Here is a 24,973-nt window from a genome sequence, read left to right as displayed (position 1 = left end):
GCTGGGAGCCTGATGCAGGATTCCATCCCAAGATTCCAGGACCACGCCCTGGGCTGAAGGGCTAGCTAAACCACTGAGCCACCCAGGGATCTCCTAGGTGACAGTTCTTAATTTTGACAACAAAATAACTTGATGGGCAAGAAGTAACAAGGCCATGTCTAAAAGAAATTAAATGTAAGTCCTGATTCAGGCTTCATAAAAGAAAAATAATAGCTGAAGTACAGGGTGAGAAAGATCTTATTAGGTAGTTCTTATGAAAAAAAAGTAGTTAATTAGAAGTTCTGTATCAACTGACAGTGTGATAGATTTGTCCAAAATCTTCTAAATGGAATCTTTCTGTTCTTGAAAAAGAATCAACTTTAACTGAAATATTGTTGCTCAGACAAGGAAGTTAGCAGTCATTCGTTGTGTCCTAACAATAGTCAGACCACCTTTAGAATGTCTTGTTCCTTGCTAGGTTTGAGCACTTTTCCAGAGTGTAATCTGTAGAATAGTTCTTAGAATGTTAATGTGTTATGAGGAGGGAAGGTGTAGAGTTAAAGAAGCTTGGAAAGGATGGGTTGTTTGACAAATTCAAAAGGTATCTTTCTGGAATTACTTCTCAGAGTCTTTAATGTGTGAGTATACCTTTGGCTGTCCAAGGCGAGAGGAGGATACAGGGAGGCCTGGAGGAAATGTCCTAGCCTGGTGTCCCAGAATGATTTATATTCATCTCAAACTACTGTACTTCCATTCTACCTCTATCCCTTGACCCTTCTTCCAAGACTATGATCCTGTCATCACCACTTCCACCACTATTTCGATTCTTGCCTTCTCAAATGGCTCCTTCACTCCTTCCCTCAGATGCAGAAGTGTTCTGTTCCATAAAAAATATTTTCATTTTGCTTCTTCTTCTATGTACTTATTGTCTTTCTTCTTCCTACTGCTTTTGGTATTTGATGCTTCCCCACTGCTCATCCTTACTCCCCACCCCTCCACTGTTTTTGAGCAAAGGATATTTTCTTTTACATAGATAATTTTGCCGACTAGTATTCCATAGGCCATGCCTGGAGGCATGCTCAATTAGAAATGTTTAGAAGAGACATCTGAAAATCAAGGCCTCCGAAAATCAGATATTTACCTTTCAATAGTTGAGGGTTTTTTCAATGAGAAAGGGAGTAGAATTATTCTAGCTCGTTGTAGAGTTTACTATCCTATGTGTATGTGTATGTGTGTATGACCTAGATTCATCTGGCAGACTGGGTAAGCCTATGAATGCTTTCTCAATATAATGTCTTTAAGTATAAAGGAAAATTATAGGATTAAAAAGGAAAACAATTATACTGATATAAATTATCAGAATATTAAACACAGTTTTGGTATAGTGGTATGTGTGCATATTTATTAAATAACTAATAAGATCTAGTATGTCTATGTTATTTTGGAATGTTTACAACATGTCTAATGAGATGAGAAAATATTTGTGATTTCCATTAGTGACAAAATTACACAATTATGGGTTATTGACTGTATTCATAATTGAAGTACATGCTACTTTTCTTTTAGAAGTTAGTAAAAATATAGATGTAATGATTTTCATCCATATTTATAGACTTTCTGAATTCTTTGTGGACCCCAGGTTAAAGAGCACTGCTTTAAATGGTAGAACATAGAGTTGCAAGCAGTCAGATGGAAGCTCATTAAGAAACATTTTATAACTGAGTTGTCATAGAGTAACAGAAGGGACTTTCTCATGAAGTGGTGACCTACTTGTCAGTGGAAATATTCATTTAGCAACTGCGTAACAAAGAGAACTGAGAATCTTGTAGCATAACGCTAATTCATATTAGCTAACATCTTTTGAGTGCTTACCAGTTTTCAGGCACTGGATTAGGAGCAATTTATGTGTCTGCTCAAATTACTTGAATAATATTTTAAACATAGTGAAAAGTGAACTATCCAGTACTAAACTTTGTGTCTTTGGTATACTGATATTATTTATATTAGAAATTCAACTGTATCACTTTTAAAAAACCATGTCCTCATCACCATTATTTCACCAGCAAGCATCTCTGGCATATTGTGAACTCCAAATATATGCCTAAAACATGAATAAATGAGTATAATTGTCTGATTTGTGGGGTTTTTTTTAAAAATTCTTACTTAAACATACCAGGTAATTGAGTATAATGTACTAAATTCTATTTTTTTCTACTGAAAATAATTATAGTTAAATTTACCATTTGTAATGCGGGAAGGAATTGTCTCAATTAGTATAAAATTCATCAGGTTGTGTAAATTCTTTCTGGAATAGGATAGTATATAAGTAAATAAGCAGCAAAAATCTACAAAATATATGGAAAATTAGACTCTATTCTTTTAGAACGTTTTCTTATCATAATTGAGTGGGAGGTATAGAGATTTTTCATATAACTCTTGCTATCACTCATGCTTAGTCTCCCCCGTTATCAGCATCACAGGAAATGGGCATCTAAAGAAATGTTTTGTTTTAGGCAGCCCCCAAGATGACTTTCAGTGATCTCACCTCTCCATATTCACACATTTGTGTTTTCTCTTTCATATTGTCCCAGGGTTTATCTCTGCAACCACAGAACTTTCTTTGGAAATCATACTAACTTTGTTTTCACCAGGGTATTATTCTGCTGTAAGTCTGCCAATATTTGGTGATCTCTCAATAGGAAGCCGTTTCAATCAGCAGTACACATTATCTTGTTATATGCTGTTAAGCGTAGGGCAAAGAAGGATATTGCATTGTTTTGTCTTAGAGGTTTTTTTTTCTAGTCATGTTTTTGTTATCTACATGACACAATAAAAAGAAAAGCAGGAGACCAAAGATTTTATACAATATTGGAATCTTTATGGGGCAACCCTGATTAATGGCCATAGTTAATACAAAACTCTTAACAACCACCATGAAATATGTTTTATTCATCACACTTGAAAAATCTTGGCTCTTAAAAGAAAAAGAAAAATCTTGACTCTGGGTTTGTTATTTTAACTTTATTTTTCAGAGTGAGATATAAGGGCAAGTTCAGTTTCACAGTTCTTCAACCAACCTGTGGATTCACATGGGGCCCCACATCAACATGGGCTCTGTAAATGATGTAGCTGATCCTAGAAAAAAGAGAGATAAAAATCAAATTACCATAGCAGAATTACTGATCACATACTTATATTTAGCCTGAAAAATACTGAGAACCCAGAAAACATCTCAATCGTGTTAGCAGTGCTTTCCTTCCTGCAGTTAACATTTCTTCCTTCCTGTAGAACTTTTTAGATCCCATCACTGTACCATTACTGGTCTTTTTTCCCCCCTCTCCAAAGGCTTAAAAAAGAAGTCTTCATTAAGCATATGCAGTATCCATTAGGTTTTCTCTAAAGATTCCCAGCATCTTTGCCAAGCTGTCATATGAGCATTTGCATATTTTGCATAGGATTACATAAACACATATTTTAAATGAATTTTTGTGTCTTTCTAAGCAAAGAATACATGTTATAAAAATCTAGAGTTTTCTTTTTCAATTTGAGATAACTACATTCTGCTTAATTACTGTTTAAGCCACTTTAACACAGTTTTGATGGAGAAAGTAACTGCCAGCCAAAGGAATGAAATGGAACGTTGTTTTCCTCTTCTGGTAAGAGTGTTGTTTAGTTTGAATTTACTTCAAATAAGTATACTGTTTGTCAGAAACAAAAAAACTTTACATTATTTTGACCCAAATATAAGGATATGCTTTGTAGTAAATTAACTACCATTTAGCTTTGAGTCTTCTATTCCTTGTCTTTGAAATACAATTTACTAGTGACTCAACAAGGGTTAGAATGTAATTGTGGGTTGAGAGATAAATGTTGCCTGAATTGCTTCTAAAGTAACCAGCCTTAGTGTATCAGAATAAATAATACTGACTACTCCAAGAGACAACTCCCCAAATCCCAATAGCTTCAACAAGTGAAGTGTAAAACTCATCTATGTAAAGTTAGTTCATATTTCTGGTTGATGGATTGCCTGCCACCTCGTCATTGAAACATCGGCATTTCTTCCTATGAAAATGTGGCATCATTGTCCTCTCAAGCTTCATACTTCTTTCACCAGGTGAATGGAGAAACCAGAGAAGTTTTCTCTAAGCAGGCCCAGATATGGAATAGATTGTTTCAGCTCCTCTTACATTCATATGTTCATGCATGGGAAATGTGGGCTAGATGTGATCCCAGGAGAGAGAGAAAGGATTTTGCTGACTCCCTGCCACTCTTTGATCAAGTGACACTGTGCCATATTCAAATTAATTTCTTTCTATAATCTTTTAAAAATGTGTTACATCCACATAATACTTACAACATGTGCCTGTTGGGACACCTGGGTGGCTCAGCAGTTGAGCGCCTGCCTTCAGCTCAGGGTGTGATCCTGGAGTCCCGGGATCGAGTCCCATATCGGGCTCCCTGCATGGAGCCTGCTTCTCCCTCTGCCTGTTTCTCTCTCTCTCTCTCTCTGTCTTTCATGAATAAATAAAATCTTAAAAAAAAATATGTGCCTGTTTCTTTTGGATGATATTATTCAGTAGACTTTTTCATTGATCTATCCTGGAGTCGTCTTTATTGACACAGGGTTATAGTTTTGGACAAGTTGGCCCAATCTCAGAACCTTAAATTGTATTATTTCAGATCTTTTCGAGGTAGTAAGTGAAGCCTTTCACAGTGTCAGTACTTGGATGTAGTCCCTCCCTTTGTGTTCTCACACCTCCTCTTTCTTGGTGTCATTTATATAACTACTTATTGGGTTTTCTTCTTTCATTTCTGACTCTCTTTCTCTATCTCTCTTTTAACTTGTACTTGGCCATCAAGTGTTGGAGGTTCTTTAAGCTTGGTTCTAGATCCTCTTTTTTTCCCAACCTTTATACCTTACATGCTTTTGTTTGTTTTAAAAGATTTAATTTATTTATTCACGAGAGATACAGAGAGAAGAGACAGGAAGAGGGAGAAGCAGGCTCCCTGCTTTTTTTTTTTTTTTTTTTTTTTTTTTTTACTTTTTGGGAAGACTGATTAACAAACTTTATTACAGAAAATGAATGCAGGATCCCTGGGTGGCGCAGCGGTTTGGTGCCTGCCTTTGGCCCAGGGCGCGATCCTGGAGACCCAGGATCGAATCCCACATCGGGCTCCCAGTGCATGGAGCCTGCTTCTCCCTCTGCCTGGGTCTCTGCCTCTCTCTCTCTCTCTCTGTGACTATCATAAATAAATTAAAAAATTAAAAAAAAGAAAAGAAAAAGAAAATGAATGCATCCAATGTCCCCAAATACATTTGTGACAAGAACAGACACACAGGAGACACAGACAATAGTTGCTGCATCATAGCCTTGCTCGTTCCAAAGGATAAAACATCATTCAAACATGGGGTGAGGGGGCTGGGAGAGAGCTGGTTAGAGAAAGGTACTGTCCTTTTGATTAAAAAATAATAATAAAGTAACAGGTTGGCATCGCGAGATCACATACTGTGGGCCCAGACTTGATTTCAGGAGTCCAGCACCACGCCCTGAGCCAGAGGCAGATGCTCAACCACTGAGCCACCCAGGCATCCCCTTACATGCTTTTGACTTTAATCATTGTTTATATGCCAAAGACGAACTAGTTTATATAGTTAGCTCATATTTACTCTTTAGGGCTCAGACCTGTATATCCTACTGCTCTCTTATGATTTCCTATTTGAATCCTACTTCATATCCAAAAAGTTCATGGTCTCTTCTCACTGTCAGCTTCACCATGCCTTACTTGTGTCCTCTTCCCCTTAGAGCTATGAATGACAGCATTCATCCAATTCTCTAACTTCATCCCCTCCCCTTAATTGCTTATCTGCCTTCTATCACTAAGATCTGTCCATTTTACCTTCTAGTTATTTGTTGGATTCATCTTTCTCATTTGATGAATTCATCATTCCTCTTTACTAGGGCCAGCTTATCTAAGCTGACATAACAACCTCTCTTCTGAACACAGTTAATAGCAGCCTCTATCCATTCCTTGGCATTCTGCTCTTGTCCCCTATCCAGCCTGTTGTCCACATTTTGGTCAGAGTCATCTTTTCAAAACACAAATCTAACCTTATCACTGGCCACACAGCCTTGACTTAACATCTGTGAATCATTTCCTATTGTTCTTAACACCATTAACATCGCCTCAGTGTAGTCTTCCAGGTCCTATATAATCAGAATCACGCTCTGTCTCCAGCATCTTCTCTGCCTTGTTCTGAAGCAGTCTCTGCCTTACTTTCTAAGTTCCATCTACATCGACTTTCCAGTCAATGCCTCAGGGCCTTTGCTCATGACATCCTCTCTCCCAGGAACACTTGACATTTTACCTAGTGAACTCTTCCGCATCTTAGAATCACCTTCTTAGAATCACCTTCATTGTGAAGCTTTCCCTGAACTTCTAGATACCCTATATACCCTATATATTTCCTTCACTGTACTTATTTAGTGTTTTTTAATCATAAGTGTGTTATTAACTGGTTAATATCTCTTATTTACTGGAGATGGTCTATTCCTTGTTACACTAGCACTGCTTAGAACAATATCTGCATCTATTATCTCTTTTTCGATAACCACTCCTTTTCGAATCCTAAACCCTACCCTACCACCTGGCACAGAGTAAGTCTAAAATAAATATTATTTAATTGAATTGGATGTTGATGGCTAGCATTTAGATACATTCATTGTAATGGCATATTTCACAAAATTGCCTTGTTGGCCAATCCAGTTGGCTAAAAAATACAAGTGTGCTATTTTGTTTCAGGCAGACACATGAAGATGCCATGCAGAGGACTTTCACTGGTAATTTAAGGCTGCATAGAGGAAATCAAGTTAGTTTATTCCCATTTCATTTCTTTAACCATCTATTTCTAAGGGAATAGATATTTGTAGAAGGAATAATAAATACTCAGGCAAAATATTTGTGCAATACAAATTCTATATAATTTTTAGTGCTTCCTTTGAATACTAAGAAGAGTATTACAGAATAGTAGTAAATCTTTTCTGTTTGGCATTTAGAGTGTTGTTTTGGCATCTGTGACTTGTATTACTGATCTGAGACTTAAATTGGGTTTGTGTTTTTCAAGGATAACTGAATTTGGGATAATAAGTCATAAACTTTTAATAGAAAACTCTAGGGTGTTTATATGATCTGACAGATGAAATTCACTGTTTGAGTCAAATATTGAATATATATTATAATTTAGGCTGTGCTTGATGCCTTATTAACTTGGGCACCTAATCTTCTGAAACTGATGGAAATGAAATCATAATCAAAGACCTCTTTGACTCCAAAGAACCATGCCTCTAATTATTTCTCCTTTTCAAACTGTTGCTTCTCTCAGGCTAGGATCTTTGAGATATTAAAGGGCAGGTTTTAGCTCAAAATGGCAAGCATGGTCCTTATTTTCTTACCTAGGAGGATGGTCTTTGATAATCAATGTTTTGTACTTACCTTTGCCCTAAGTAAAATTCTGTTTCTGACTTGGGCATTCACAGAGAAGTAAGAATAAGGGGAGCATTAAAGGTATGAACTATGATTATGATTAATTAATTTAACATATACTGATTTCCATTATGTGCCCAAAACTTTTTGGGTACTGGGAATATTATCAGTGCAGTGAAAATAGTTCTGCCCTCACAAAGCTTAAATTCTGAAAATTCTATAAAATTCTATATACGTACAGGCTAAAGTGGAGAAAAAATAATTATAAAAGATTAAGTCAGAGAAATCATGTAAGTCTGAATAGATTACTATAGGGGATTTGGCTTTTATTGTGAGTGAGATGAAAGCTATTGGAGGGTATTGTACAGAAGAAAGATTCAGTCTACCTCTGAGATTTATTGGGAGAGAATAAAAAGTAGCAGTGAGAATACAAAGATCAGTTAGAAGGTATCTTAGATTAGGGCTCATGGAAGCAGAGCCCAAATTGGAAATTACTGTGCAAGTAGTTTATCACAGGACTGTTCTCAAAAGTAACATAGAGTGAAATAGCAGGATAAGGCATGGGAGGGAGCTAAGCAAAAATGTGGTTTCACCCCAAGCCAGCCTTAGCCTAATCCAAACCAGATGGGAATTTAGTGCAGAAGAGAAACCCGTAAGTAGGAATGATACCACACAATTGTCCCACTTCAAGAAAAGGGGCTAGCTTTTGTATCCCTGATACCTGTATTAGTAAGTCATTGGCTATTGGCTAGCTTGGGAAGTGAGGGGAATAATCACACAGCTATTCCTGGGGAAGGCTTCCCTCAGGTCTTCCATAAGACTATTCTCTGGGGATGCTGCTACTAGCTCTCTTTAGCAGTCAGTAGTTACTGGAACATGATAAATACCAATAAAGGACATCAAGGCAGAGCATCAGTTGAATTTATATAGAAGACAAATGCATTATTCCAGGTGGAAGATGATGATGGCTCAGACCAGAGTGGTAGTAGCTATGCCTATGAGAAGACAGATAAGATCTAGATACATTTTGATAGTAGAGTTGACAAGATTTGCTGCTGGATTGATATTAGTTGACAGAAGTCAGAGCTGATTGTATGAATCCTGGTCTGAGATATTGTACAAATAGAGTTTCTATTTATTGAGATGGTAAGGCAGTGAGATCAAGATTTCCATGTTATATTTGGTATATGCATTCAGACATATCAGTGGAAAGGCTGAGTAAATGGTTATATGAGTGTGGAGTTCAGAACTGGTTTACAAACATAATTTGGGTACTGATGATTTTAAAGTTAAGGAGTTATTGTAGGTCAATAAGAGAAGTGACTTAAATGTATTGATGTTCAGGTTATGAGAGGTTATGAAAAAGGATGTTGACGAGGAGCAGCTGGTGAGGCAGAAAGACAACTTAGAATGAGGGTAGTCTTGGAAGTCAAGTGAAGACACTGTTGCAAAAAGAAAGGAATGATTAATTGCTGAATGCTGCTGATTACTTGAGTGACAGTTGGGAACTGACTTAGGGATTCAGCATTGAAAAGGCTTGGATGACCTTGAAGAGAACTGTTTCAGTGGAGTGCTGAGGACAAAGCATAGTTGGAATGGATTCAAGAACTAGTAGGGGGGTAGGAAGTGAAGATTATGAGGTTGGAGAACTTGTGAGCGCTTTTTCTCTAAACTGGGCAGAGAAATGAGACAGGTGGAACTTGAGACCTAAATGAGAAACATTGCAGTGTGATTTTATGTGGATAGGAATAATCCAGAGAAGAAGTGGAAGTTAGTGCTGTAGGACAAAGGTTAATAATGGGAGAAATATTTTTAGCAGATCAAAAGGGATAGGATTAGATATGTAAGTAGAGGGCTTGATAAATGTGATTGAAGAAACAGAGGAAAATTATTTTCTATTTTGTTATAATTTTTTTTCTCAATGAAATAAGAATCAAATTATCAACAAGGATAGGACAGAAACTGTTGAAAATATGAAGAGAGTTGTGAAATAATCATCAGTGGATAAAAGAGTAAATGAACTAGGAAAATGTAGTAAGATTTTTGGGCAGCCCCAGGGGCCGAAATAATCTCAGGAAGTCCTGGCTCTTAGAAAACTGAGGTTGGGAGTAAAACATACATTAAAACAATCACAAAGAGTTTGAAAAATAAATATATACCAAATTGGCTTTTTTCATAGTTTTAAACAAAAATGTCATTATGAACAAAAAATCAAACTAAAAAAGATACTGCATGTGTTAGAATGTTTTTAAAAAAGATGGAGGACAATCATACCCAATAATTTCACTATATGGCTAAGTGCAATGTTCTGAATTTCAATCCGCATCTTGTATTACCATGGGGATTTGATAATCTGACCCTTTGCATTGGGGTGAAATACTATGCTTTAATTTTATCTTTTAATTATTTAAGTGAAAGATATCAATGTAGCATTACTTTGTTGTGGCCACATTATTTAATTTATTTGGAATATTGTAGGGTTTTTCCTTAGCCACAACAGTGGTCAAAATCAGATGATAGAGTGACTTCAGAATAAAATCAGGTCACATGGGACTGGAAATCAAGTTTTTCTCTATCATTTAATGAATTTATCTAAGAAAAATCTGGACATTGTCCTTGTGCGTCCTATGCCTATTTTCTCTTTTCCATGGTTACTGAACATCAACTGTCATTTTCATACTGAGGTGATTCTGTGAGTTGGAAATGCTTTCACATTAATGCCTGTCAAGCATTTTCCAAGCTTTCCTAGACCTTGATATGAATCTTACTTCTCATCATCAAAAAGTGGATAAAAGCAATTACTGGACAACACAACCAGTGCTGCAAGGTGGGAAAGTGTGGGAGAAGCACTTCTAGCTGGCAGGAATGCAGGCACAGAGGACCTGCTAAGAGTCCCAAATGCACTCTGAGGAACTGGACAACTCTATGGATCAAACCAGATGTCAAAGACCCAGGTGCCCACCTGACACAAACCTGCCCATGAAAATGAAGCCTCCTGCAGAGCTCATCTACATGCTTCCAGGGCAGAGTGATTCAAAGAACAATCTTTGAGTACCACATGGGTCTGGTGCTATGGGTCACCCAGTGTCCATATATCTTGGTGGTTCTGAGGAATAGTCCTTGCATTACTAGTACTTTTGTGAAGCTGATGTGGCTTGTGGGTCATGCGCTCCTGCTGAGTATGACTCTTCACTTTGTGAGTCCTGGGTCAGTGCCCTCCATAGATACCTGAAGTTTAGAGACTAAGTCCATGCTAGAGTTAGACAGATGAACCACCTTTCCTTTTGGTGCACTGGTGTTCTTCATGAAGTGCAATCAATTCTGTTTCATAGCTTATTTTGAAAAATGAATTGATTCTAATCCAATGGATATATTTGGGAACAATTTGATGAACAGCTACAAAATGAGAGTGTAAATAATGTTAATGCCTCTATATAGCAGCATTGACATGCATAACAATGTAATTTTGTGTAAGAAAAAGAGTTTCTGTGCTCATAGGTTATTTTTTATATCCAGAAATGCTTCATTATAATTAAATGCCAAATCCCCTAAATTAAGAGAGCCACTAAACTCCGGGTCTGCCTAAAAGTTTTAATTTTAGCTTCTGTCCCAAAGTTTTTCATGTCTCTCTCTTTATGTCTTCCCTCAGGGTCAGCTCATATAAGTCTTTGTCTTTGAGTTTCATTTATATATTGATGACACCCAAACCTCTCTCTCTATGACCGAACACCAAACCCTTTCTGATTTATAGATTTTTATTTATATCTGAATATACTCTGAGTATTTCAAACTTCTCAAATATCAAATTGAGTATTTCCCCATACATATGCATGTATCTGTATGTATGTGTATGAATGTATCACATATACTTACTATGGATGTTAGGCACTGCCCTTTGTTCGTTTTCTATATTAACTCATGAATTCCCCAGAACAACCTAAGGAGGTAAGTCCTCTTGCTATGGCCATATTACAAATGAAAAAGCTGAGGCAAAGAGATTAAGTAATTCATCTAATGTGAGTTAAAAAGGAGGGATTTGAATTGACACAATCTAATTCTAAAGGACATGCTTTTCCCAAACTTCATGCAATTCAGCAAGGCAAAAACCTATAAAGATCATTTCAGTTTTTATTTTTATATTTGTTTAATTTTTACTTTTATTTTAAAAAGTTATTTATTTAAAAAATTCCAGCGTAATTAACATACACTGTTATATTAGTTTCAGGAGCACAATATAGTGATTCAACAATTTATACATTACTCAGTGCTCAAGATAATAAATGTACTCTTAATTTTACCCCCACTCCCAGCCTGGGAACCATCAGTTTGTTCTCTATATTTGAGAATCTGTTTTCTTGCTTGTCTCTTTTTTCCTTTGTTTGCTTGTTTTGTTTCTTAAATTCCACATATGAGTGAAATCATATGGTATTTGTCTTTCTCTGTCTGACTTATTTCACTTAGCATTATAACCTGTAGATCCATCCATTCTGTTACAAATGGCAAAATTTCATTCTCTTTTATGGGTAACATTATACACACACACACATACACAAACACACATACATGTATATATATCACATCTTTACTCATTCATCTGTCTGTGGATACTTGGGTTGCTTCTATATTTTGACTGTTGTAAATAATGCTACTGTAAGCATAGGGGTGCATACATCTTTTCAAATTACTGTTTTCATTTTCTTTGGACAAATACCCAGTAGTGGAATTACTCGATCGTATGGTAATTCTATTTTTAATTTTTTGAGGAACCTCCATACTGTTTTCCTCAGTGGCCGCATTTCTTTGAATCTTAACTCAAGCAAGTACATTCACTGGGTGTAAAGATATACAGGCTTTTGTTACAGAGAAAGCATTCTCTAAAACTTGAATGTCTTTTACAATTACGTATTGTTCTTTGTGAGTTCCTGCATCTTACAGAACTTGATGTTTGGCCATTTGGAAACTATTGTATGAATGACATTCATCATAGTTTTCATATGAATGTTAACCCAGTCCTGTAAGTCATCCATGAAACGTCTGAACAGAAGGTTTATGTCACCAAGTAACTAAAGACAAGGTTGGAATTGTGAATGAGAGTCAGATTGTGGAATACTTTTAAATGGCAGTCTGCTAAGGATAGAGGTCTTTACCTTGCTGCTGGTAGCAGGAAAAATTTTTCATATTGAAAGCATTACATGAGATTCAGAACATGTTTTAGGAAAAATAAGCTGTCCATGTGCAGACACTTGCTGAACTTTAAGGCCTGTCAAGACCTTGAGAGCTCTTCCCTCTAGTCTGGAGCTATGAGTCAATCGGAGAAGGACAAACATTATATGTTCTCATTCATTTGGGGAATATAAATAATAGTGAAAGGGAATAGAAGGGAAGGGAGAAGAAATGGGTAGGAAATATCAGAAAGGGAGACAGAACATAAAGACTCCTAACTCTGGGAAACGAACTAGGGGTGGTGGAAGGGGAGGAGGGCGGGGGCGGGGGGGAATGGGTGACAGGAACTGAGGGGGGCACTTGATGGGATGAGCACTGGGTGTTATTCTGTATGTTGGCAAATTGAACACCAATAAAAAATAAATTTATTATTAAAAAAAAACAAAATCTCTTGCAGAATCTTGTTATTATATCCTGCAAAAGCTTTCATTCCAGGACCCCACCCCTTGAGATTTCAGTAAAAATGGACTTAAATGTTAGAAACCATATTTTAATAAACACAATGGAAGATTGTGATGCAGGTGGCTTGAAAACCACTGATCTAGTGGCTGTGGGAGTAATACAAGTGTCAGATAAAAATGGCTTGAACTAGGATAGTGGGATGGGATTTCAATTCACTATGGGTGTTTGAGCCACAGATCATCACTGAATGTGAACATATGCATACACAACACACACACACACACACACACACACAACCTGCATCCACCCTGAAAAACGGGAAAGGTTTCTAGGCAGAGGTCAAGAACTGTGAAGTCCACATGGCATATATAGTACAGAGAGAGTTAAGCTGAGGAAAGTAACCAAGCACAAATGGAGAAGCCTTCTAGTGAAGTAAGTGTATGAGACTCCTTAGAGGAACCTCACCATATTTTCAAGGGTAGAGATGAAAGAATGGGAACAAGGATCCTGCCATGTGGCATCAGTAAAATCTCCTTAACAAAGTCTTCAGGAACCGGAGGTAATCAGAGTAGTCTCTTAGGGATGTGGATTGACCTAGTCTGTGATAGTTGTCATTTTAGGATTGGATGGCTTGAAGCAAGGGAAGATAAGAGTACTAATGACAAAAACTTGTTTGGGTAACACCCACTTGCAGGAAATAGGGAAGAGATAGTCAACAAACTGGTAAGAAATGACATCTATCCATTGACCTTGAAGCAGAAAAGTGAATGGTTTTTGGAAGATGTGGTTAAATTGCCACAAGATATAGAAAGACCAAATAGCATGTGGATTGAGAATAGATCTGTTGTTTGGCAACTTGGCGTTCATGGTCATCTTTGTGAGAGATTTTCAGCAGAGTGGCATGAACAGAAGTCAGATTGAGGGGGGGTGTTGAAGAAGGGAGTATGGAATGAAAAAAGGAATTTGTTATGGGTTAATTGGTATCTATATTTTTCCTTTGTGGTTTTGGAAGCAAAAGGAAAGGAAACAGGGTTGGTGGCTGCTGGGGAAATTAGACTGGTAATCAATCACGTGTTATGGAATGAGAATCTCCTTGGAACTAATATAAATCATGTTCCTTTGCTTTGAGATTGGATATTTCATTCAGATTTTATTATAATTAGTTTAATACTCTAATAGAGGAATATAAAAATAATATAATAGTTGTGTATTTTCAGTTTATAGTTGAATATGGACTGATATACAAAATATAGACATTACTAATTTTGCAATGGTTGGGCAAAAAGCAAGGAAGTGAAAACCTTAAGTGAAGGATTGGAATTAAAGGGAATGTGTTTGCTGCAGACTTTCAAGTAAGTAGTTATCTGGAATATTTCCAGTGTCTAAAGATAGTAAAAGAGAAAAAATGAGAGAGGAGAACTTAGAGGAGAAAGCAGGCTGATAACATGTAAAAGGGAAGAGTAAAAAGCAAGACTGACTAATATTGCCAAAATCATTTCTTTGTTGGAAAAAAAAATGTTAGTTACTGTGTTAGTCAAGCTGAGCTTGCCATAACAAAATCTCATAGATAAGGTGGCTTAAAAACAGAAATTTATTTCTCATGGTTCTGGGGACCTGAAGTCTGTGGTTGGGGTGCCAGAGTGGTCCGGTTCTGGTGGGAGATCTCTTGTGGCTTCTGTCTTATAAGTGTGTCCTTATGTGGCAGAGAGAGAAGAAAAGTCTTTTTCTTTTTTTATAAGGACATTAATCCTATCTTGGGTGACCACCACCCCCCCCCGGCCCCCATTCTTGTGACATCATCTAAACCTAATTACTTCTCCAAGGCTGCACCTTCAAATATCATCACCCTGGGGAGGTAGGGCTTCAATACATGAATTTTGGGAGGGCACAAACGTTCAGTCTAGAACACTCTTAAGTAACTTATTATCAAAATAAAACAGTGTTAAAGGTAATATAAAATTATAACATTTCTGTAAAAATCACTATTTAAAATTACTTATGAATATGGGCAAGGGTTGGAAGGAAATGTGGTTTTGTAAGGACTGTGCAATTTTGAATAATGTTAAATTATTTTTCCGCTCAGCTGTAATATTGTGGAAAAACTCTTAAAAGTATAGCAAACATTAGTTCACACTGGTAGAAAGTTAGATGTTGTATCAGGTCTCTTATTTCCACATTTTTTTGAGTGGGTTGCAAAGGGATTAACAAAAATATTGCTTGCTTCCTACCATTCTGCATAGGTAGCACTGCTCATTGACATGATAGAGACAAACTGCAATTCAGTCTATTATAATGCAGATGTTATTTTTGCATTCCAGATGTCATTTCCTGTGGCCCTGACTTGGCAGTTTCCCAATTATAAGAGTTTAATTTTTCCTGCTCTAATTTCTGGTATCTTTAAGGTCCTTAATTTTCTTCCATTTAGCAGCACCAGCCAATTTTTCCCATAAAGAAATATTTCATTAGCCCAATGATTTTCCCACAAATAGTTAACCCGATTACAGACTGTCTGTAGTTTCTGCATTATTAGATATTTGTAAAACTGACAGAATTAAAAATAGGTGTTTTCCTCACTCCTCACTATCCAAGGCAACATGGTGGCAAATTTCTTTATAAGTGGCTTTAGAAAAGATTGGGAAGCTACCAAAGGATTATATTGTGCTGATGGCACCGTGTGGTTTTGGGGACAACCAGTAGGCACAAGGACATTTTCCACACTAATATCTTCTGGAAGCTCAGAATTTAATGTACAGAATTTATGTTATGCTGTTGCCATCCCTATAGAACTCTGTATCTCAGCCTTTTGTCTGTGGGCAGAAGCTCACATGTATAACACCATCTGGGTTGGTCACTGTTGCTTATGGCCACTGCACAAGTGAGAGAGACTGTGGGTTATGTCATTCTTTAGGCTCTAGCTTTAATCCATTGTTTGCCCTCCCGCAGACTCACATTTTAACAACGAGGCTGGGGACTGTGCTATGAAGAAGAACCTAGCTGGAGACAGGTTAAAGATATTTAGACTAAGTATTATGGCAGGTGCTCTTTTGTTAAGTGTTATCTCTTGTTCATAAATATGTTATTCACTACAGAACATAATCTCCAATTGAAATCTTCCATACTGGGGATACCTGGGTGGCTCAGCGGTTGAGCCTTTGCCTTCGGCCCAGGGCATGACCCCGGAGTCCCCCAATGAGTCCCACATCAGGCTCCCAGCATGGAGCCTGCTTCTCTCTCTGCTTGTGTCTCTGCCTCTCTCTCTCTCTGTCTCTCATGAATAAATAAATAAAATCTTAAAAAAAAATCTTCCATATTGAATTGTGAGTAGAGAGATGAGCCCAGGACAGAGAACCATTGAGATCTGAGCTATTCCCCTCTCTATTAACATCACTTTGTCAGTAAACTGATCAGTGATTTCTTCTTTTTGTAAGAAGAAACATAACACTTTAGTAAAAGTACTGAATATCATAAAAATGTTGGTATTAAGTTATAATGTAATTATGCATATCTGTTCTCTATATTGCCATATCTCCAATGATTAAAGACCCTCAGTCTGGAGATATGGAAACAAAATACACAAAAAAACCAGGAGTTTGAATCCCAAATCTATTACTAACTGGCTTTTGGAGTAGATTTTACTTAAGTTGTATAAGTTCAGGATCTACATTGAGGACTAGAAGTATTACTTCTGTCACATGATTATGTTGTGAATTACCTAAGATAATGAATGTGAAGTTCTTTGTCCAGTAATTGTCACATAGTAAGTGCTCAAAAATATTTAAAATATCATTATCACCATTCTTTGGTGTCGCCAATCATTCTCTTGCATAGTTAATTATTATGCTTAATTAATCTCTCATTCATGAATAATACCACTGAGGATGCTTCTGCATCAGATTAACTCAGAGACCTCCTTCTGATGAAGAGGGAACATGGTGGCAATTTTTGCTCTGGTGGTGATTCTGAATACAGCAGTGATTCCTAATCATCCCCATGTTGCCCATCAACTAGATCAGTCAAAGGATAATTACATACAAAGATGGCTACTCTCAGGTGGAGGTCTAGGAAATTGTTCTTGTGCTAACAGGTGGACCTCACACAAGAACAGTGGGACCCCATTGTATCAGTACACTGGGAAAGTTTCTTCAAAAGATCTCTGGATTATATAGACTTTAGTTATTAGGAAATATCTGCCATTTCAGTCTAGTGACTACGTTCTCCTTTTTCCTATATAATGGTTTCTTAGGAACTGTTTTTTGGCCATGATAAGTGTCGGTCCTTCCTTCCTTCCCTCATTCTTTCCTTCTTTTCTTCCTTCCTTCCTTTCTCTCTCTCTCCATCAATCCATCTAATTTTATATATATATGGTATTTATGTATCCCTATATATACAAATATATATGTACATAGATGCACACATATAATTCCTTTTTAAGTTTTAAATGGATTAAGAAAATGTAAATATATTGCATTACTTACTGTTTGTTATCGACTCTGATATTCTCTTTTATTTCCTTAGGATTTTAACAAGCAAACTGATAACAGATGCAAGTTCCTTTGCAGCGGAGTGAGATTTTATCTTAATCCAAAGCAAAGTATTTTGGAGCAACATCAGGGATAAGCTTATGGAATTAATCTTTATTTTTCTTCAATGTGCCCTATCTACCCCTGGGAACCAGATTCACTAATTATGCCCTCTGGCTTATACTCAGCATGTTGTCTTGAGTCCATAATGTCCTCCAACTCTGAAACAACATATCTTCTGAGAGAAGCTGATTGTATTTTGTGAAGTTCTTCAGGGCCAAGGAAATTGAAGATGTCTTGACTCATGCTCTGAGGGTACTTTGTAAGGCTAATCTGAATTATATAGCCTTTGCCATTAAAACATTACATAGCACATAATGGCGAATTAAAGATCAGAGGATTTTTGCAATAGCAATATTTTTTCTTTATATTTTCTAACCTCCTAGATAGATGTCTTTTTACATTTAGAACATGACTGCCCTACCACATAAAAAACTGAGTTGCCATCTTATAAAAATAAATTCATGACTGTAATCTACCAACAATTTCATTTAATATGTACTGTGAACTTCTGCTATGAGCTGAGTCTATGGCATACTGTTTGTAACTATGAGGATGTGGGATTCCCTGGGTCAGATAGAGTATCAAATCCATTGTTCTCATGGATCATCCATTCCTTCCATAATAGGTTCAGTTATATAAATTCATTTCAACATGCTTTTATCAGATATCTCCCATGTGTGCTAAGTGCTAGGGAAAGAGAGCAGTCTGCATGCTTCCATACTTAAATAAAAATGGCTGCCATATTACAGAACAGTTTTTGGACAACCATGTGTATTGTTGGAGTTTAGTTATGTGAAGGTGCTACTGATGCTTTGAGGGTTCACCAGCACAATTTTAGATGGCCACTAGAGGTTAATAAAGTCAAGGGATCGTTTTAGTGTTGTTGTTTAGTACTCTTCCCTCAAATGCTGTGCAAAAGGAGAGGTTGAACGCTTAAGTGAGAGTGAGTAGCTGATTGTTACGGCAAGGTCTTTGGGTAGGCATAAGTGAATGGAACCTAAAGAACAGATTTAGGAACTGGCCTTGAATCAGGGGAATGATGTCTCATCCCTTGTCTTGAAGGAAAGATAGAAACTCAAAGAGGCTCTTGCCATGTATGGCTCTGAGGGGACCAGACACAGTGTGCATTGATGATAGTATCAAGGGAGGCATGTCTGGAAATGTCCAGCACATAGGCCTCTGTCTGACTCTTAGATAAGGTGCTGCCATGATTCCTTCTTAGGCAGCATTAAGACTATAAGATGATGGCAATGTAATGCATAGTGCTGGATGAGAGAAGGTCTATCTGAAACCTTCTTCGAGGCAAGGTCTATCTTATGTTCACTTTTGTGATCTTTGTTGCTTTCATCCCCGTCTTGATTATTGCTTGTGCTAAAAAGTTTATTGCTTGGACCTTTTCATACACTAATTCAAAGCTAATCAATGGGAAACTCTCTTCCAATGAAGTTGACCTGTGTCTCATCTCTTTGGATGTGGTATCTGACCCCCACACCCCAAAACAGTTTAGAGATAACTCAGGGCAAGTAATAAGAGGAAACCTACCCTTCTCTGGAGATTTGATGTGGAGGCATAAAATAAAGGAGAAACAAGTTACCCTCCTCTACTTCCTAGCATGAAGAATCCCAGAGCTATTCTCTCTGTTCTCTACAGATACCTTGAGCAGTGGAGACAGGAGCCTGGTATTAACAATTCTCAGTTGACTCACACTTTGCAGTGGGTGTAAATACCCATCCTGAAAGTATAGTTTTGAGAAGACAACATAATCAGATCATGTTATGACAAGGTCAGACTAATCTTTTTGACTTACTTCTTAGCAAAAGTTTAGCATTAAGTTTGCCCTAAAGAAAAGTTTTCAAAATAATGTGATCAGGGGTACGCTATTTTGACTAAGTAGAAAAAACAATAAAAGGAATCACTCAGGTTGTAACTGAAAGTTTACATGGTCCTCATGGGACCCAGGTGAGCAAACGACATGATAACAAATCAGAAGTCATGCTGTTTATCATATCATTTTCATAAATTTTGCTAAACACAATTCCACAGAGTTCAAAACAGTACTGGTTACTCCATGGAGAAGATGTCAAAGGTAAAATGAGCAATGCATATTATTGGTTTTAATTTTTGAAATTGAGCACATAAGTGTTCATTTTTATTAGTGAATAATTAATGTTTTAGAATGGAAAGAGACACACTCTTTGGATTGTCAGGCCTTTTTTTCCCCCAGTAGCATTAATCAGTATTGATATAAAATATACAGAAATTTAATGACTGCTCTCCTTTTTCATTAGCCAAGTCTCCTTGAGGCAGCTGGATTGATCAAAAGCTCAACCAGGTTTATTTGGAGACTCCTTGTAAAGCACAAAGAAATTGACTGTGGAATCAGAGATTTCCCATAAGTTAGACTTTCTTTGCAACCATATGATCAATGTAGATGTCATAAAGCTAAAATAAAGTAAAAAATATTTCATAATCAGTTAAGTTAAATTAGCATGTAAACTATAATACCATAAATTTTTGGTAAAGAATCTTTCTAAAAGGGCAGAATGTGCATAAAGCAATGATTTATCATTCCCAGATCCAGTGAGAAAAAACTAAAATTTAATTAATTTTAGTTTTTTTCTTGCACTAAACAACATTACCATTTTTATAAATTGCTTAAGTTATAGTTTATTTTATCTTTATAGAAAAGCTAGGAATATTCCTGGGTGATTGGTGGATTGATTTTAGATATGTCAGTCTAGAAAAATGAATGCTATTGTAAAATGTGTGTGAAAATATAAAATATATATTGCTGTTCTTATGTTCGTTGATTAGACGCTAGACAGGTGGGGGGGCGAAGGTTGGGGTGGGGTATATGTCTGGAACATTTGCTCTGACTAGAACATTGAATTAAAATGCATTTCTGTGGTGGTGACTAATAAATACTGATCATTTTGAAAATTGTTTAATTCCCCAGGAATGTTTCCAAATACAAGTACTTCTAGGTAAGGTATTTAACAAATGCACACAACTTTTGTTTTCTGAGCGAATGCCCAAGCTATTTTCCTGGGGATCACTGTGCTCTGTGCTTATAGTATCATTAATATTATTGTTGACATTTGAAATGAGACCCAAAATATCCTAGTCAGAGAGTTGTTATTTTCTTCAAATAAAGCTTTGGTATTTGCTTCTCTTTCTCCCTTTCCAGAAAACCAACCAACCATAATGAATCGATTTTGCACTTAGTTTTTTAAATTCACTCTTTTGATATTCATCTTAATGCTAAATTTAAGTGAAATTGATTTATTTCCCTTTTAGAATTTGGTAAGCCATGTTTTCTGTTAATTCAGCAAGAGCGATAAGTAGAATGCTTTATTCAAAATGCCTTTCCCCTTTAACAGTTAAAGCTTCTTCCTAAGTCAAGTTTGCTATGCTTGTCTGTGTTTTGCCTTAAATTTGTTTCTTTCTGTGGAGCTCCTTGCTTCCTACAAAATGAACTTCTAGAGGCCCACCAGGTCACCATGTGTGTCCAGACCTGTATAAATTCTAGCAGTGGACATTTTGGTTCAACTTGGGGCCTGGCTGCATATTCTTTGTTCCTGTTTAATCGACCCCGTCCCTCTACCATGTGTTAGTAATACATAATAGGAACATGGGCATGGGAATCACTGCCCCTCTTCCTTGAGACTTCATCCCTGGCTGTCATTCTTGTACGCATCTTTTCTTTTTTAGCCTAAAATAAAGTGATGCTTCTGAATGAGCTCAGAAGTTTGATATTCTTACTCAGTTCATGTCCACTTAAAAGCCAAGAGAAGGCAGTAACCATCACTTGTTTTAAATCTGAATGCCCAGTGGGAAACGTAACTTTAGGAGCCCCGACTTATGCTGGTGTGTCTGTTATGTCTTGCAGTGAGACAGCAAAACTGACTGAATTCTCTTTCTGGAAAGTGTTCTTCTAGGAGCTATAATACTCAGAGTGCCACCCCACAGGAGTATGTAAATTAAAGAGACTCATGGCACAAAGTGCTTTGAGAACTTCCTACTCTACAAACCCCTTTACCTCCTGATGGGTCATGTTTTCTATTCTTTGTTGTTTGTTCTTTACTAAAGTGAAGATCACAAGTAGAAATGAAGCCAAAGATGAATTAGGGTGAGGATGGTTTTCTTTTTCAGGTAGAACTATAGAGCTCTGGTATTCACCTGGCTATTCACAGTGAATGTCCTTGGTTAGTCGTGGCCTGAATTCTCACTGGTTTGTGTTCAAGCATATTGGTTATAATATATATGATCCCATAGCAGCCATTTAGGTTCTTAGTAACTCTTAGAGGTAAAGGAGACCTTCTGTCTGTATTCTGTTTCAACCTCCTGGATCATCATCTCTATCTTGTTGCTGTTGTTGTTGTTAGGTCTCTATCTGCCCTCTATCACTGCATCTGAAAATGGTGACTATCGATAAGCTAGTTCTATAGCTACGTCAGTCTTGAAGTCCTAAGATTCCTCTGGAGGGTGCCAGCCATGTTAAAATGTAATCCTGTTGATTCAGTTAAAAGCACCAGTGTTGGGCAGCCCGGGTAGCTTGGTGGTTTAACACTGCCTTCGGCCCAGGGCCTGATCCTGGAGACCCGGGATCGAGTCCCACGTCGGGCTCCCTGCATGGAGCCTACTTCTCCTTCTGCCTGTGTCTCTGCCTCTCTTTCTCTCTTTCTCTCTCTCTCTCTCTCTCTCTCTCTGTCTGTCTCTCATGAATAAATAAATAAGATCTTAAAAAAAAAAAAAAAGCACCAGTATTTTTCACCTCCCTCATGTCTCTACCCCTTCCCACCCCTGCTTTCTTTATCAGCATTGGGCTGCTTGAAGGATTTCTTCTCCACAGATTGAATTCAAAAGCCCCAGTTTACAATCAGAGTTCTAGTGATCTACTTTGCTGGTAAATTAAAAACCATCTGGACTGGAAAACCTGGTTAGATGATTTATAGTATATTGTAATTCTAAAAATTAGGTATTTTTTAATTCTCCAATAGCTAGCTAGATCAGGTTTATAAGGCAAATGGAAGGCATATCAGAATTTCAGTAGCTCCAAACTCAGTTAAAATCTCTCAATTTTCTTGCCTGATTTGTGTATATTTTAAAGAATTATTTACTTTCATGGTTTTGGCAAAACCCAGAGAGAAAGCAGCTTCCAGCGTCTGTGGAAGCAGAAAAGAATACTAATAAGTGTTAGTCATCCACAGTAAATTAAAAATATAATAATAAAGGAAAATTAAACTGCAGTGTTTGGGTGTTTGCTCTATTACCATAAATTCATACTCTCATCTTCTATTCCCTGAAAAAGAGTGGGTGTGGCAGGAAGCATTTGTGAAATTCCATTAGCCTTTTCAGAGACAATTACTCCACTAAATGATTCAGGATTTGGCTCCTAACTTCAAGGCTCAACTCACGCAGGTGAAACATTTTATTTTGAGCAGCATACAAATAATACCATTGACTTCTTAGGACATCAAAGCCTCTTATTTTTTAGGTGAAGAAATGCTAACCACTGGCCCACGGTCTTGTACCTAGCTAATTGGCAGCAAAGGGGTAGAAATTCACCAGTCCATCTTCTGGCTGGAGGTGGACCAAAAAAATTCAGAAACGATATATTTTTTAAGATTTTATTTATTTATTTGAGAGAGAGAAAGTAAAAGAGAATGAGTGAAGGGAGAGGATCAAAGGGAGAAGTAGACTCCCTGCTGGGCAGCAGGCCCAATGTGGGACTTGATCCCAGGACCCTGGAATCATGACCTGAGCCAAAAGCAGATGCTTACTTAATGGACTGAGCTACTCAGGTGCCCCCAGAAGTGATATTTTAGACTAGAATACAGTGTCTTGCTCTTGGTAGGTAAATGAACAAATATAAGATGTACTCTGCGAATCAGAATTGGCAGCAAGAGTGTCTACATTATAAAAATCTATTTTTTCACCTTATTATTATGGAATAAGTTCATTTGAAAATGAATGAAGGCAGAAATGCAACTAGATTTTGAGGTCAGATTTCCCAGGCTTTGAATCTTAGATCTAGGTTTATTCCATTTCCATTGGAAGGTTGTTTTCTTTTTCCTCTGCTCAGTTTTAAAACTGGAGACTGTTAGGCCATCATTGAGTGAGGATTCCCTGACTAGAACATACAAGTAGCCATCCTAATTTATGCCACATCATTCTCAACCCCACGATGCAAGACTCCATTTAGACCAGCACTGCTCTTGCCAGTGATCCTACTTTCCTAGGAACATGATCACTTTGACAATTTGTACATGTGTGCTGCCTCTGCCAACCTCCAAATCACAGAAAGCTGTTAATTCCAAATCACCTTTTGCAAAATATATCACGAAGCCTTCTCACAGAAAGCTGTATGTTAGACAGCTAGAAGGCTAGTGTGCTTTTTCATTCTTTTTTTATTTACTCAAAAAAACTTCATTAAAAAAAAATTTAACCTTCTGATTCTGCTAGTGACTTTAACCATTTCACTATGATTTTCTGCTCCTCAGTGAGGAAAGCATGCTTGATCATGTCCTAGACATATGTGGAACCACCACAGGCCCTGTGGATATGTTTTTTTTTGTTTTGTTTTGTTTTGTTTTGTCTGTTTCAGACCACTTTACAAGAACTTTAGGTCTCACAGCATGAACTCCTTGCAGTTGACTGAGGCACACACCACAGGCCTCAGCCTTGACTTAAACTCATGCTCAAATGTGCACGTATGAACATGTTTTCTAACACCTGTTATTTGTATCTCATCCCACTGTAGTGCTCTGGATAAATAGTGAAACCATCTTTCTAAGAGAATCTATAATTTAGTTATAATTTAGGTATTCTCTTGTCAGAAAGAGTATGAGATTGAAGAACCCCAAGAAGAGTTGTAGTTTTTGAAGGCAGGAAATAGGAGTCTCTGGTATTTTCAGCTGTTGTTTTCCCGAATGGTATCAAATCTGTGGCTGATTCATTGCTGCTTTTTCATGTTGTGAAGGAAGAGTGTATGAGGCAAGTAAAAGCCAGTGTAAATAATCTAGATCTGCTTAGGAATTTGTGGCAAAATGCTCTTTATAAATAGTCGATAAATAAAAATAAATAAATAAATAAATAAATAAATAGTCGATAAAGATGGAAAATATAACCAAGTAGCTTCAGGCTAAGAGCAGCAGGTCTGGCCTGCCTTCCTTCCTTCCTTCCTCCCTCCCTCCCTCCCTTCCTCCCTCCTATCCTTCTATACTTCCTTCTTTCTTTCCTATTTCTGCTTAATAAATAGACCTATTAAATTTTTCCTTCATTTATTTCTATTATTTTCTTTT

The 24,973-nt window shown here is 37.1% G+C and overlaps 1 protein-coding gene and 2 long non-coding RNA genes across 11 annotated transcripts in view; 2 read left to right on the top strand and 1 right to left on the bottom strand.

Annotated features, from left to right (window-relative positions):
* Window positions 1–24,973, top strand: part of PDE4D (phosphodiesterase 4D) — a 1,385,565-nt gene that overhangs the window by 344,779 nt on the left and 1,015,813 nt on the right. The gene's annotated exons all lie outside the window — the stretch shown is intronic.
* LOC144314128 (uncharacterized) overlaps window positions 55–24,973 on the top strand; it is a 32,644-nt gene continuing 7,725 nt past the window's right edge. The window contains exon 1 of the long non-coding RNA XR_013379817.1: window positions 55–174. This is a non-coding gene — a long non-coding RNA (uncharacterized LOC144314128). The remainder of the gene's footprint in view (window positions 175–24,973) is intronic.
* LOC144314129 (uncharacterized) overlaps window positions 2,987–24,973 on the bottom strand; it is a 107,397-nt gene continuing 85,410 nt past the window's right edge. For both annotated transcript variants that reach the window (XR_013379818.1, XR_013379819.1), the window contains one exon: window positions 2,987–3,114. This is a non-coding gene — a long non-coding RNA (uncharacterized LOC144314129). The remainder of the gene's footprint in view (window positions 3,115–24,973) is intronic.

Source organism: Canis aureus, chromosome 5, assembly GCF_053574225.1.
Source record: "Canis aureus isolate CA01 chromosome 5, VMU_Caureus_v.1.0, whole genome shotgun sequence".
In the NCBI taxonomy this organism is placed as follows: domain Eukaryota; kingdom Metazoa; phylum Chordata; class Mammalia; order Carnivora; family Canidae; genus Canis; species Canis aureus.
This window is presented reverse-complemented; position numbering and strand designations above follow the sequence as displayed.